At 39.7% G+C, this 12,937-nt stretch overlaps 1 long non-coding RNA gene across 4 annotated transcripts in view; it reads left to right on the plus strand.

Moving 5' to 3' along the window:
• The first annotated feature begins 1,272 nt into the window (after positions 1-1,272).
• The window catches only part of LOC138853878 (uncharacterized), a 22,238-nt gene continuing 10,573 nt past the window's right edge, over positions 1,273-12,937 (plus strand). For 2 of the 4 annotated variants that reach the window (XR_011393082.1, XR_011393081.1), the window contains exons 1-4: positions 1,273-1,381; positions 6,543-6,665; positions 6,916-7,011; positions 10,572-10,666. This is a non-coding gene — a long non-coding RNA (uncharacterized lncRNA). The remainder of the gene's footprint in view (positions 1,382-6,542; positions 6,666-6,915; positions 7,012-10,571; positions 10,667-12,937) is intronic. The other 2 variants (XR_011393084.1, XR_011393083.1) reach the window with 2 other exon arrangements.

Genomic DNA, 12,937 nt, shown 5'->3' on the forward strand with positions numbered 1-12,937 from the left:
GTACTCACCTAGTTGAGGTTGCAGGGGTCGAGTCCAAGCCATTTATCACACCAAGGTGTGTACACCTTGTTGTGATAAATGGTTTAAAAAACCGACCAGTTGAACATTGAGACACTTTTGCAACATATGGGAATCTTTATTAAGGAAACGTTTCGCCACACAGTGGCTCCATCAGTCCAATACACAGTAGAAAGAGTTAAAGGAGAGGAGTTTGAGGTAATCAGTCCTTCAGCCTGGCATTGATGTGTTCAGTTCATCACTCTTACAGAAAGTACAGAATAAGACCGGAGAAGTGGAACATCATGGGATCTGGATACAAGGAATTCTTCAATACTTATCCAACGTTTGGACGAAGACCTACTTATAATAGTGGATGATACTACTGTGATCCCGCCTCCTCCTGCTGCCACTCACCTGACTATAGTATACAAGCCACTTCTCCGGCCCTATGCTGTACTTTCTACAAGAGAGATGGACTGAACACATCGATGCCAGGCTGAGGGACTGATTACCTCAAACTCCTCTCCTTTAACCCCTTTCTACTGTGTATTGGACTGATGGAGCCACTGTGTGGCGAAACGTTTCCTTAATAAAGATTCCCATATAGCTTAAGCCGGTAGGAGACTTGGACCTGCCTTGCATGGGCCAGTAGGCCTGCTGCAGTGTTCCTTCTTTCTTATGTAGAATAAGTGTCTCAATGTTCATACACCTTGTTATCTACCTGGGTTAGGTTAGGTTAGGTAAGGTTCGTCAGGAAACAGGACAAATGTTTCCTGACGCGGGTCTTAGTCAGATGATGACCCGCCTTTGGAGCTTTTGGTCATCTGACCGAGGCCTTCCGCTGGCTTACCGGTCCACCCCTTTAAAAATTATGGTCATTTATAACCAGTCTATCTCTCTACCTGGGTGTATATCCCACGTGACGGTGATATACAAGGTGTTTCAAATTATGGACTCCATCTTTTTCAAATACAGATTATACACTCCCAAATGTTTGTATGTGTGCATATATATATATATATATATATATATATATATATATATATATATATATATATATATATATATATATATATATATATATATATATATATATATATATATATATACATATATATATATATATATATATATATATATATATATATATATATATATATATATATATATATATATATATATATATATATATATATATATATATATATATTGTGGAAACTTATTCGGTCCTAAACTTCCATATGAAGGCCGTAATATTTCCCGGAGGGACTATCTGAGTTTTGCGGTCCCTCACATCTACCCAGACACATTCATACACCCAGGTTGGTGAAGGTGGTTGGAAGGTACATTTCAATTGATAGATTTACCCTTCAAGGAAAAGGTAGGTAATTTATACTGTTAGTAAACTAATATTAGGATTATTGAGGCAACTGTAGATAATAATTTAGACTTAAGACCTTAATGTAGATAGGAATAGGCTGTTAATATAGGCAAACACTAGGTCATAAATTTGTCATAAATTTGTGCCCCCCTAAAATTCTAATACCCCAACTACTTTTGATTGTCATTGTTGTATTCAACGACCATTCTACCTCATAGTCTTAATTTGTTTAATATCTACAGAATCTATCTCCTTTTTTTACAACTTACCGCATCACTGTTCCATCTTATTTTATTATAAACTAGCCATAACTTGTCCTCAATAATTCTACCTCACTTTAAGAAATACTCAATTGCCCAATTTTATTCTAAAATCCCTATTATTGCCCAATTTTGCTTTAAACTCTATTGATCAAACTTATTGTAAACTTCTTTTATTGACCATTTTATTCTATACTTTTTTAAACTAGTATTTTCAACTACAACTTTTATATTATCCTGTCTACCATCTTACTAGCATATTATAACCAAGTCATTGCCATTTTTATTTTTATCATTTTTTTTTTATTATTATTATTCTTTTTGATACGTTAACTTGTGTATTTTATCCTGTCAATTTAAATCTAGTTATACTCTAATTCTTGTAAACAACTTATATAAGACCTTAGTGCAATTACAATTGAGAGTCTTGTGCCTTTTTTATATTATTAGATTAAACACAGTTGTACTATAGTCAATACCAAATTCATTATATTAGACCATAGTGCAATTACTGATGATAAATTAGACACATATGCAACTCTTGGGTATCTTTATTGAGGAAACGTTTCGCCACACAGTGACTTCATCAGTCCATACGTAGGAGAAACTTGAAGAACAGGAGGAGAATGAGGTAATCAGTCCCTCAACCTTGAGTCGATGTGTTCAGTCCATCAATCTTGAATAGAATACGGCATATCAGCGGAGAAGCAGCTTATAAACTGTATGGCAGGAGAGGTGCAGCAGTCATAGGTCGTGTCACATTTGTTGGGCACGACCTACTTCCACATTGAACAAATGTGACACGACCTATGACTGCTGCACCTCTCCTGCCATACGGTTTATAAGCTGCTTCTCCGCTGATATGCCGTATTCTATTCAAGATTGATGGACTGAACACATCGACTCAAGGTTGAGGGACTGATTACCTCATTCTCCTCCTGTTCTTCAAGTTTCTCCTACGTATGGACTGATGAAGCCACTGTGTGGCGAAACGTTTCCTCAATAAAGATACCCAAGAGTTGCATATGTGTCTAATTTATCAACATGTCGGTTCTCTGAACCATTCATCTACAAAAGTGCAATTACTAGTGAGAGACTGGTGCTATTTTTAATTTGTATTTTTATATTATTAGATTAAATCTAGTTGTACTATAGCTCATTCTAGCTCAAAACATAGACTCCACAAAAGTCATTATATTAGACCTTAGTGCAATTACAAGTGAGAGTCTTGTTCTATTTTAAATTTGTATTTTTATATTACTAGTTTATACCTAGTTGTACTTTAGTTCATTCCAGCACAACACATAGACAACATCAACTTCATTATGTGTAGTAGTGACTATACTCTATATGACCAAAATACTCTAGCTATATACTTATCCAAACTTCCCACCACTACAGATATAAGTACTAGAACTCAACACACAACTCAGGATATAAATAACCATAATTTAAACCTAGAAGATGATTGATCACGTTGACCCTGATCTAAACCTCCATAATCTGACACCCAATCAAAACCTATTGGAAAGTATCTGCCTTTATTACACAGCAACACAAACCAGCACTATCCTAAACAATGCTAAAAGTCTATCAGTACTTAACTACAACATCAGGTCCTTAAGCAAACACTAGATGACCTCCTGGCACTCCTTGAATCACTAAAGACACCCTTCTCCTGCATTATTCTTACTGAGACCTGGCTTAAGCAGGACACAATAAATATCTACCCTCTACCAGGATACACAGCAATTCACAACTGCAGACCAAACCAAGTTGGGGGTGGTATTGCAATCTATTACTCTAACCAATTATCTTGTATTAGCACCACTTGCTTTAGTGATGAATATGGGAAATACATTTTTGCTAATTTTACTGTAAAAAACCTTAAGACACCTATAACAATCGGTGCCATTTACCGGATACCTCACACAAACATCCCAAATTTCAGTGAGAAATTAAAGTCACTAATAACAAAGAGACAAATGAATAAGCACCACCTTCTCTTAGCTGGAGACTTCAACATCAACCTTGGCTTACTAGATGATCAGCCTGTAACTGATTTCATCAACAATATGAACAACACACTTCTCATACCAACAATAACTAAACCAACCAGGCTCACTGAGACAAGTGCAACCATAATAGACCACATATGGACCAATATACTAGCCCCCCTTAAATCAGGGATAATCACAGATAACACTACAGACCACTACCCTACCTTCCTCCTGACAAACATTAGTAAACCACCACTTGAATTCAACAAAGTCTCATTTAGACTCCATGACGAGGCCTCAATAAGGAAGTTCACAGCTGACCTAGAGATTGTTGACTGGCCTACAGAATTCTCCAAGGCCAATGGTATTGATGACTGGACAGACATTTTTCTTAACAAATTACTTAGACTATACAACAAACATTGTCCTATAAAAACAAAACAGATCACAAACAAACGGCTTGGTTGCCCATGGCTAACCAGTACCATTCTGAAATCCATTGACAAGAAACACCAATATGAAAAGCAATATAGACAGGGCTTAATACACAAAGATATTCTTAAACACTATTCATCAGTTCTCACCAAAGTAATAAAGAAAGCCAAACAACTATACTACTCCAGTAGATTCACAGACACTAGAGGAGATATAAAAAAGACCTGGAAAACACTCTCTCAGATTCTAGGGACCCACAAACTGAAAAAAAACAAGAATATTGTCCTAACTAAACCTAATGAAACACCACTACATCCCACTGACACAGCTAACAAGATAAACGACTTCTTCTCAACCATAGGATCTAATCTCGCCAATAAAATCCCACATACCAATGCCCATGCCGGGGACTACCTTGATGGGAATTTCCCAAATTCCTTCTATCTTGCACCAACTGAGCCCTCGGAAGTCACCGAGATTATAAAGTCACTTAAAAACAACTCAGGGAATCTGTCTAATGTCCCACCATTACTGTACAAGCGAGTGGCCCATATCCTTTCGCATGCTATTTCATTACTTTTTAACAAGTCACTAGAAACTAGCACCTTCCCGAAACTACTCAAGATGGCAAGGGTTACACCAATACATAAAGGTGGTGACCCTACAGACTTAAACAACTATAGGCCAATATCAAACTTACCATTGCTATCCAAAATCTTTGAGAAACTCGTGCACAGGAGACTATATTCATTTATAACAACACAAAACATACTCAACCCCTGCCAATTTGGATTCAGGAAAAATAAAAGCACTAATGATGCAATCATAAAAATGCTAGATCTGCTTTACACAGCATTGGAAAATAAGGAATATCCACTAGGAATTTTTATTGACCTAAGAAAAGCTTTTGACACAGTAGACCACGACATCCTACTCCACAAACTTGACCATTACGGTATAAGAGGCCATGCGCTTGCTTATTTCAAATCTTACCTTACTAATTTTTATCAGTAAGTCACCATTAAAGACACAGCATCAACAACACTGCCACTTGATACTGGAGTTCCGCAGGGAAGTGTCCTTGGTCCCCTGCTCTTCTTCATATACATGAATGATCTTCCAAAAGTATCCCAACACCTGAAACCCATTCTCTTTGCTGACGACACGACTTGTGTCATCTCTCACCCTAATCTTGCCACCCTCAACACCATTGTTAACGAGGAGCTGATCAAAATATCGACTTGGATGACAGCCAATAAACTTACGCTTAACACTGACAAAACCTACTATATTATGTTTGGTAGCAGAGCAGGAGATGCATAAATTAACATTAAGATCGACAACACTCTAATTACCAGACATAATGAGGGCAAATTCCTAGGCCTATACCTTGACAACAACCTGAATTTCAGCACCCATATCCAACACATAACCAAAAAAGTATCCAAAACGGTTGGGATCCTCTCCAAGATACGATACTACGTGCCGCAAAATGCCCTTCTCACACTATACCACTCACTTATTTATCCATACCTCACCTATGCTATTTGTGCTTGGGGATCAACTGTAGCAACACACCTAAAGCCAATAATAACCCAACAAAAAGCTGCAGTAAGAATAATCACTAAATCCCATCCCTGGCAACACACCCCCCCACTCTTCATAGATCTAAACTTACTCCCTGTTCAGTACATCCACACTTACTACTGTGCAATCTACATCTACAGGACCTTAAACTCCAATATCAACCTTGACCTAAAACGCTTTCTTGATAGTTGTGACAGAACCCACAGGCATAACACCAGACACAAACATCTCTACGACATTCCCCGTGTCCGACTAAACCTTTACAAAAATTCAATGTATGTCAAAGGCCCTAAAATCTGGAACACCCTACCTGAGAACTCTAGAACTGCAGACACATTCATCACCTTCAAAACTACCATTAGAAAACATCTTATCTCCCTGATACACCCCATCAACTAACTACACGAATACCACCCGGTGGTTCACACTTACACTCACTCACCCATTTGACCATAAACAGAAATATTAATCTCAATCTTAAAATAATGAATCCTATGATACTCCAATACTGAAACTATGTACTGTGCCAAAACAAAAGCATTGCTAAACTCACAAACTAGTATTTAGTCACTTAGCCATAATACCAACTTACCTCATAATTTGTAATATTTTAAAATAAAGAATTAAACTAAGTCTGCCCGAAATGCCTAGCCATGCTAGGCGTTCTAGTGGTACACTCTGTAATCATTATTTAACTACATGTAAACCACACAGCAACCAAATTCTGTAAATTCAACATTGTAATCTTTATAGAGAATAAACTTTGAATTGAATTTGAATTTGAATTAGGTAGGGAGAACTGGCAGCCCAAGCTTGAACGACGAGGCGCGGGTCTCAAAGATGCCAGAGCTTTTAATATATGGTTTTTTTTTATGCCAGAGCTTCCTTCTAAGATTGGACACCATTGGAATAAGCACCGTGAACAGCAGGGCGGCACCCCCACGTGATCTGGTGGAGGCACCTCGAAGTACCGTAGATGACCTCCTCTGTCAGGCCCATACAGTAAGACAAGACCTCCCTTTCTTTCTCAGTATTCTGGCCAGTTTCTGGGGGAAATTGAGAGTGAGTTGAACTGTGGGTCTTTATGCAGTCAGATGCCCGAAGACCAGTACTTACCGGTGTCCCCTCTTTGTTAAGCTTAGAAGCTAGTGTCACTTCCTGCATAGTTATACTAGGGGATGCTCACCCCCTTGAAATCAGGAATTTCTGAGGTGCAGGCAGGTCATTAATACCGACTTAATACGTATTGCAGGAATTAAGTTCTCGGCTGCACGTGATCTTGAAGGGGAAGTCCAGAGGGGCTAAGGCTTAGGGAGGTTGAAGACCAGGATATATTCTCCAACACCAAGTAAGTTAGTCCTTTATTCGTGCATGCAGGCGAGATTTCTTGCAACATCAGTCATTTATGGAAACGTGTCATATAAGCCACTTGTGAGGCTGAGGTACCGACCTCAGAGCTCGGTGCCAACAGAGCTTGCCAGGGTAGGCGACTCACATAGAGGCAGTCCAGACAAATTTCCACAAGTGGTCCTTCGCAACCGTGATGTGGAATAGCTAGGTTAAGTTAACATAGTTAGCCCACAGTTAGGAACCAGAGATTAGTAAAGTTAGGTTAACTTAGCACACCTAGGCCCAGAGACTTACACAGAGGCTAGGCCAAGCTGACTATGCACAGAAGTTATTATTTACAGTAATTTACAGGCAGGCCAGGTAGGCTAGTTAAGCTTGTGAATTTAATTATTTACAGTGATTACAAGTAAACCAGGGTAGGAGACTTGTATGTTAATTACTTAGTGGATTTGCAAGGTAGCCACAGTTAGGCTAGGCTTGTGCAATATTTACAACAATTATAGTAGCTAGGTCAGATTTAACCTAGTTATCATTTACAGTGAATTCTAAAGCCAGATTTAGGCTCTAGCTGCACACTAATTTCAACAGTTATAGAAGTTAGGTTAGGATTTTCCTTATCCAACCAACCACACTAGACTAAGTAAGCTGGGCACAGTTAGGCCAGGCTGTTCACACATTATTTATTTAGTGTTTCATAAGTTGAATTGTGGAATTTATTTGTGCTAATCAAGTGAATTTTAATTTGTAAAGACTGCATTTTCATTGTGTGATTTTCATTATCATTGACATTTTAATGTGCAATTTGTGATATGTACCAGAGACTAGCTTAAGTCCTGTAATTATTTGCTGACATTGTACAGGAAATTGCTAGGTTAAGCTTTCACATCGATATACATTTCAGTTGCGTTTGAGAACTAACAGTGTGCATTTTAATTCAGAGTAGTCAATATAATAAGGGGAGTCGTTAAGCTTGTCGAGGAGCCTTAGACTTGGTCCGGCATTACCAAACCACTGACACTAATTACCAACATGCCAAAGACCAATTAAAGGACATGTTTGGCAACACTGAGGAGATAAAGTTAGCTATACTTTATCGTTTGTTGGACCTGGAGGCTTGTCACCATGACCGTCAAAGCCTAGAGAAGTTCCGAATTGAAGTTATGAGTTTGACAAATAATCTCAAAGATTTACACGATTGGGGTAAGTCAGAATGGTTCATCAATCAGGTGATACAGAGGAAACTGGCTGGCACTACAGTGCATGAGTTACACTTAAAATATCGGACAAACTGGTTCACTATACAACAAACTGTTGAGGGGTTGGGAGGTCTCGTTTCTCATTTGAGTATAAGTGAGAGAGAAGAGTCGCCACCATGACCACATAAAAACACAGATAGTTACTCAAAGATCTCGGGAGATCAATCTAAAGCTCATCAGACTAACGGAGTGTACTATGGCAAAGAAGTGTCTAAGGCAAGAACCTCTAAGCAGAACCTCAGAGGCACTTGTGCCAGAATACGCGTGTTCTGCGAAGGCGAACATACTAGCATGAGTTGCTCTGAGTATACAACACTGAGTAGTAGGCAACAGAGACTAAAGGAGTTGAGACTCTGCTTCAAGTGTTGTGGGAAACACTTTGCCAAAGACTGTGAGACCCAGCTCAATGAGTGTCGAGGCTGTTGGAGAGGTAAGCACCATACTGTACTATGTCCCAATAATTTAAGGAAACCCCAGGCTAGTAGGGATATCTCTCAGGTAGAGATAGAAAGTGAGTCTGAGCCTGAAGTGGTAGCCAACGTGATTAGTGGGAGTGAAGTCTCTAATCCGAGTGAGAATCACAGAGGTGCTGCCCTACCTACAGTCATGGCAGGGGTTGTGAATGGGCACAGGTCCAAAACAACCCGATTATTCTTTGACTCTGGAGCACAAGTATCCTTGATAACAAAGAAGTTGGTCGCCAAATTTAAGTTGAAGACCATCAGAAAGGTTAGTATGACGTTGGGAGGAACTGTAAGTCAGGTCCCACCCAAATCTTACGATGTTGTGGATGTCACAGCTAAATTAGGTGGACATTGCAGAAACATTACAGCCTTGGTTACCCACAGCAATTACAGCAAGAGGTCTTGCTGCAGCAGCCAAGCAATTGAAAGACCTTGGCGTGAAGCTGGCAGACCAGGATATTACCACTGACACAGTCAGAAATGTAGGTATCCTGGTGGGAGCCAACCAGATAGATGACTTCCTGTCTACACAACGAACTTTTAGGGAAGGAATTGGTTTATACAGATTCCCGGTAGGATACATCATAGGTGGCAGGATTCCACCTGAATTCCCTGCCACACCAGAGAGGAAAGAAGCTGTCCCCATGATAGCTGGGGGAGTAGTGATAATGAGTATCAGTATACAAAAATGAACTGCCAGGTAAGCTGAACCAAGAAGGGAGTGACAAACATTCAGCCACCTTGGGAAAGCACCTTTATGGGGTACATAAAGAGGGAGATAGATTGCCATTAAATCCAGGGAACCTCGTATCAGTGAGAAGAAAGACTACCAGGGCATGTGGGCCACTGGGTGGGAAAGTACGGAGCTGCTTAGTCAAGGCTAGACATGCAAAAAATGTTAAAGTTAAAGGGAAGGATGTTAAGACCACCAGAACCAACAAGTTTACACCCCCAGAGGTCCACACGGCGGAAACTGGATGGTTGAAGTTAGACCAGAGTCTGCTCGACGAGAGTGGCCAGACGGCATTCTTGTCCAGGGTCTGCTGTGGGGGCATGTGGAAGGTGAACTTGATGTAGACTTATCACCTACCTTCGCTGGCGGGAGGATGTGGAAACTTATTCGGTCCTAAAGTTCCATATGAAGGCCGTAATATTTCCCGGACGGACTGTCTGAGTTTTGCGGACCCTCACATCTACCCAAACACATACATACACCCAGGTTGGTGAAGGTGGTTGGAAGGTACATTTTAATTGATAGATTTACCCTTCAAGGAAAAGGTAGGTAGTTTATACTATTAGTAAACTAATATTAGGATTATTGAGGCAACTGTAGATAATAATAATGTAGACCTAAGACATAAACGTAGATAGGAATAGGCTGTTAATATAGGCAAACACTAGGTTATATTAGGTAGGGAGAACTGGCAGCCCAAGCTTGAACAATGAGGCGTGGGTCTCAAAGATGCCAGAGCTTCCTTCTAAGATTGGACACCATTGGAATAACAAGTGCCATGAACAGCAGGGCGGCGCCCCCACGTGATCTGGTGGAGGCACCTCGAAGTACCGTAGATGACCTCTGTCAGGCCCATACAGTAAGACAAGACCTCCCTTTCTTTCTCAGTATTCTGGCCAGTTTCTGGGGGAAATTGCGAGTGAGTTGAACTGTGGGTCTTTATGCAGTCAGACGCCCAAAGACCAGTGCGTACTGGCGTCCCCTCTTTGTTAAGCTTAGAAGCTAGTGTCATTTCCTGCATAGTTACACTAGGGGATACTCACCCCCTTGAAATCAGGAATTTCTGAGGTGCAGGCAGGTCATTAATACCGACTTAATATTGCAGGAATTAAGTTCTCGGCTGCACGTGGTCTTGAAGGGGAAGTCCAGAGGGGCTAAGGCTTAGGAGGTTGAAGACCGGGATATATTCTCCAACACCAAGTAAGTTAGTCCTTCATTCGTGCATGCAGGCGAGATTTCTTGCAACATCAGTCATTTATGGAAACGTGTCATGTAAGTCACTTGTGAGGCTGAGGTACCAGCCTCAGGGCTTGGTGTCATCAGAGCTTGCTAGGGTAGACAACTCACATGGAGGCAGTCCAGACAAATTTCCATATATATATACGTATATATCACTACCTAGGTAGTAGGTTGGTAAACAGCAACCGCCCAGGGAGGTACTACCGTCCTGCCAAGTGAGTGTACAACGAAAACCTGCAATTGTTTTACATGATGGTAGGATTGCTGGTGTCTTTTGTCTGTCTCATAAACATGCAAGATTTCAGGTATGTCTTGCTACTTCTACTTGCACTTAGGTCACACTACACATACATGTACAAGCATATATATACACACCCCTCTGGGTATTCTTCTATTTTCTTTCTAGTTCTTGTTCTTGTTTATTTCCTCTTATCTCCATGGGAATGTGGAACAGAATTCTTCCTCCGTAAGCCATGCGTGTTGTAAGAGGCGACTAAAATGCCGGGAGCAAGGGGCTAGTAACCCCTTCTCCCGTATAAATTATTAAATTTAAGAGAAACTTTCATTTTTCTTTTTGGGCCACCCTACCTTGGTGGGATACGGCCGGTGTGTTGAAAGAAATGTATATCACTAACAGGCACAAGATATAAGGCAACAGCCATACATCTGCACCTTCCTAATAATTACCAGCACTAAATTTTGGAAGCTGGTGAGCACATTGTCAGTGTTATCACAGAAACTCACCGATTAATGATTATTTTTGTTATATGGGATATTTATAAAACCTAATGACAGTCTATTAGATGTTTAAAGACTAGGTTCAGCATCGTGTCAACCTATATTTATTTTCATTGGGAAACGCTGAACCTGTAGGGCTCATGCAGCACCTAGGGAATGGGAGGTGGTCTGGTTCAATACAATGCCTTGGCTCAAGAGCTCAATGGAAATCAGGGACCCCAATAAAAAAAATCAAATTATTTGACTGAGTTATCCCAGGTTATACATACATAATGTGCTTATCATGTGCCCATAATGTGTGTGGTCAGTATTTGGAAAACTGCTGGGCAGACTTGGGTGGTAATTTGTAGTGAACAGTATAATATTAAGTTGGTTTTCCTGTATAGTTTTATTTTGAATAAACTGTCCAAAAAAGTTTTCATGGATTGATTTATGTTAGGTTAGGTCAGATTAGGTTATATTGGTTAAGTTAGAAAAGGTTAGGTTACATTAGGTAACCCAACCTTGCATAACCCAACCCAACCCAACCTATCAAACAACCCAGCTGAGCCCAGCACAACCCAATCAAAATTCAATGCAACCAACCTAATGAAAAAATACCAAATCATACTCTAATGTAACCTATTAATTGGTTGTTTTGGGTTTTGATAGGCCAGGATGGGTTTAGTTCAGTTGGGTTAACAGTGCTATATGACCCTTGTCAGTTTAGCGCTTTCTTCGATTATATTAATAATCAGTTGGGTTAGATTGGGTTGGATTAAATAATGACCAAACCTAAGCTCTAACCTTGCCTAACATAAAAAAATTTTTTTAGACAATTTGCAGAAAATAAAATTAGCCTTACAGCAAAACCCACTTAACCCTTTCAGGGTCCGTCCCGTAGATCTACGGCTTTATGGTGAGTGTCCAAACCGTAGATCTACGCCATGAGCTCAGCTCACTCTGATAAACTGTGAGTGGTACATTTGGGCCTAGATATGAGAGAATACATCTATGTGGTATGTGTGCACCACATAAAACAGATCCTGCAGCACACTGTGTATAATGAGAGAAAAAAACTGAAATCATGATTTTTCGATTAAAACAGCAACTTTGCAGTGTTTTTTCGTATGTTTTTTATAGTTGTATTTGCGATTTCTTGGTCTCATTTGATAGAATGGAAGACATATTATAGAAATAGAGATGATTTTGATTGGTTTTAGCACTGGAAATGGCTTGAAACTGAGCTCAAAGTAGCGGAAATGTTAAATTTTTGCCGATATTCAAGAGTAAACAAACGACCTCACACGTCTAATACACGTCAGCTGGTGGGTCTAATATACATTCACAAATATGGTGATGATATTTATACAATTATTACAGTATTGCATAGCAGTAAATCTTCTATTTTTTGGTGTGAATAAAAATTCATTATGTGAATAAAAAATCAAAATGGAATTTATTTGTAAAGCCTCAAAACATGACTAATGAACAGAGGAAATGTTAGTTTAGTGC

This window comes from Cherax quadricarinatus, chromosome 42 (assembly GCF_038502225.1).
Source record: "Cherax quadricarinatus isolate ZL_2023a chromosome 42, ASM3850222v1, whole genome shotgun sequence".
Taxonomy (NCBI): Eukaryota; Metazoa; Arthropoda; class Malacostraca; order Decapoda; family Parastacidae; genus Cherax; species Cherax quadricarinatus.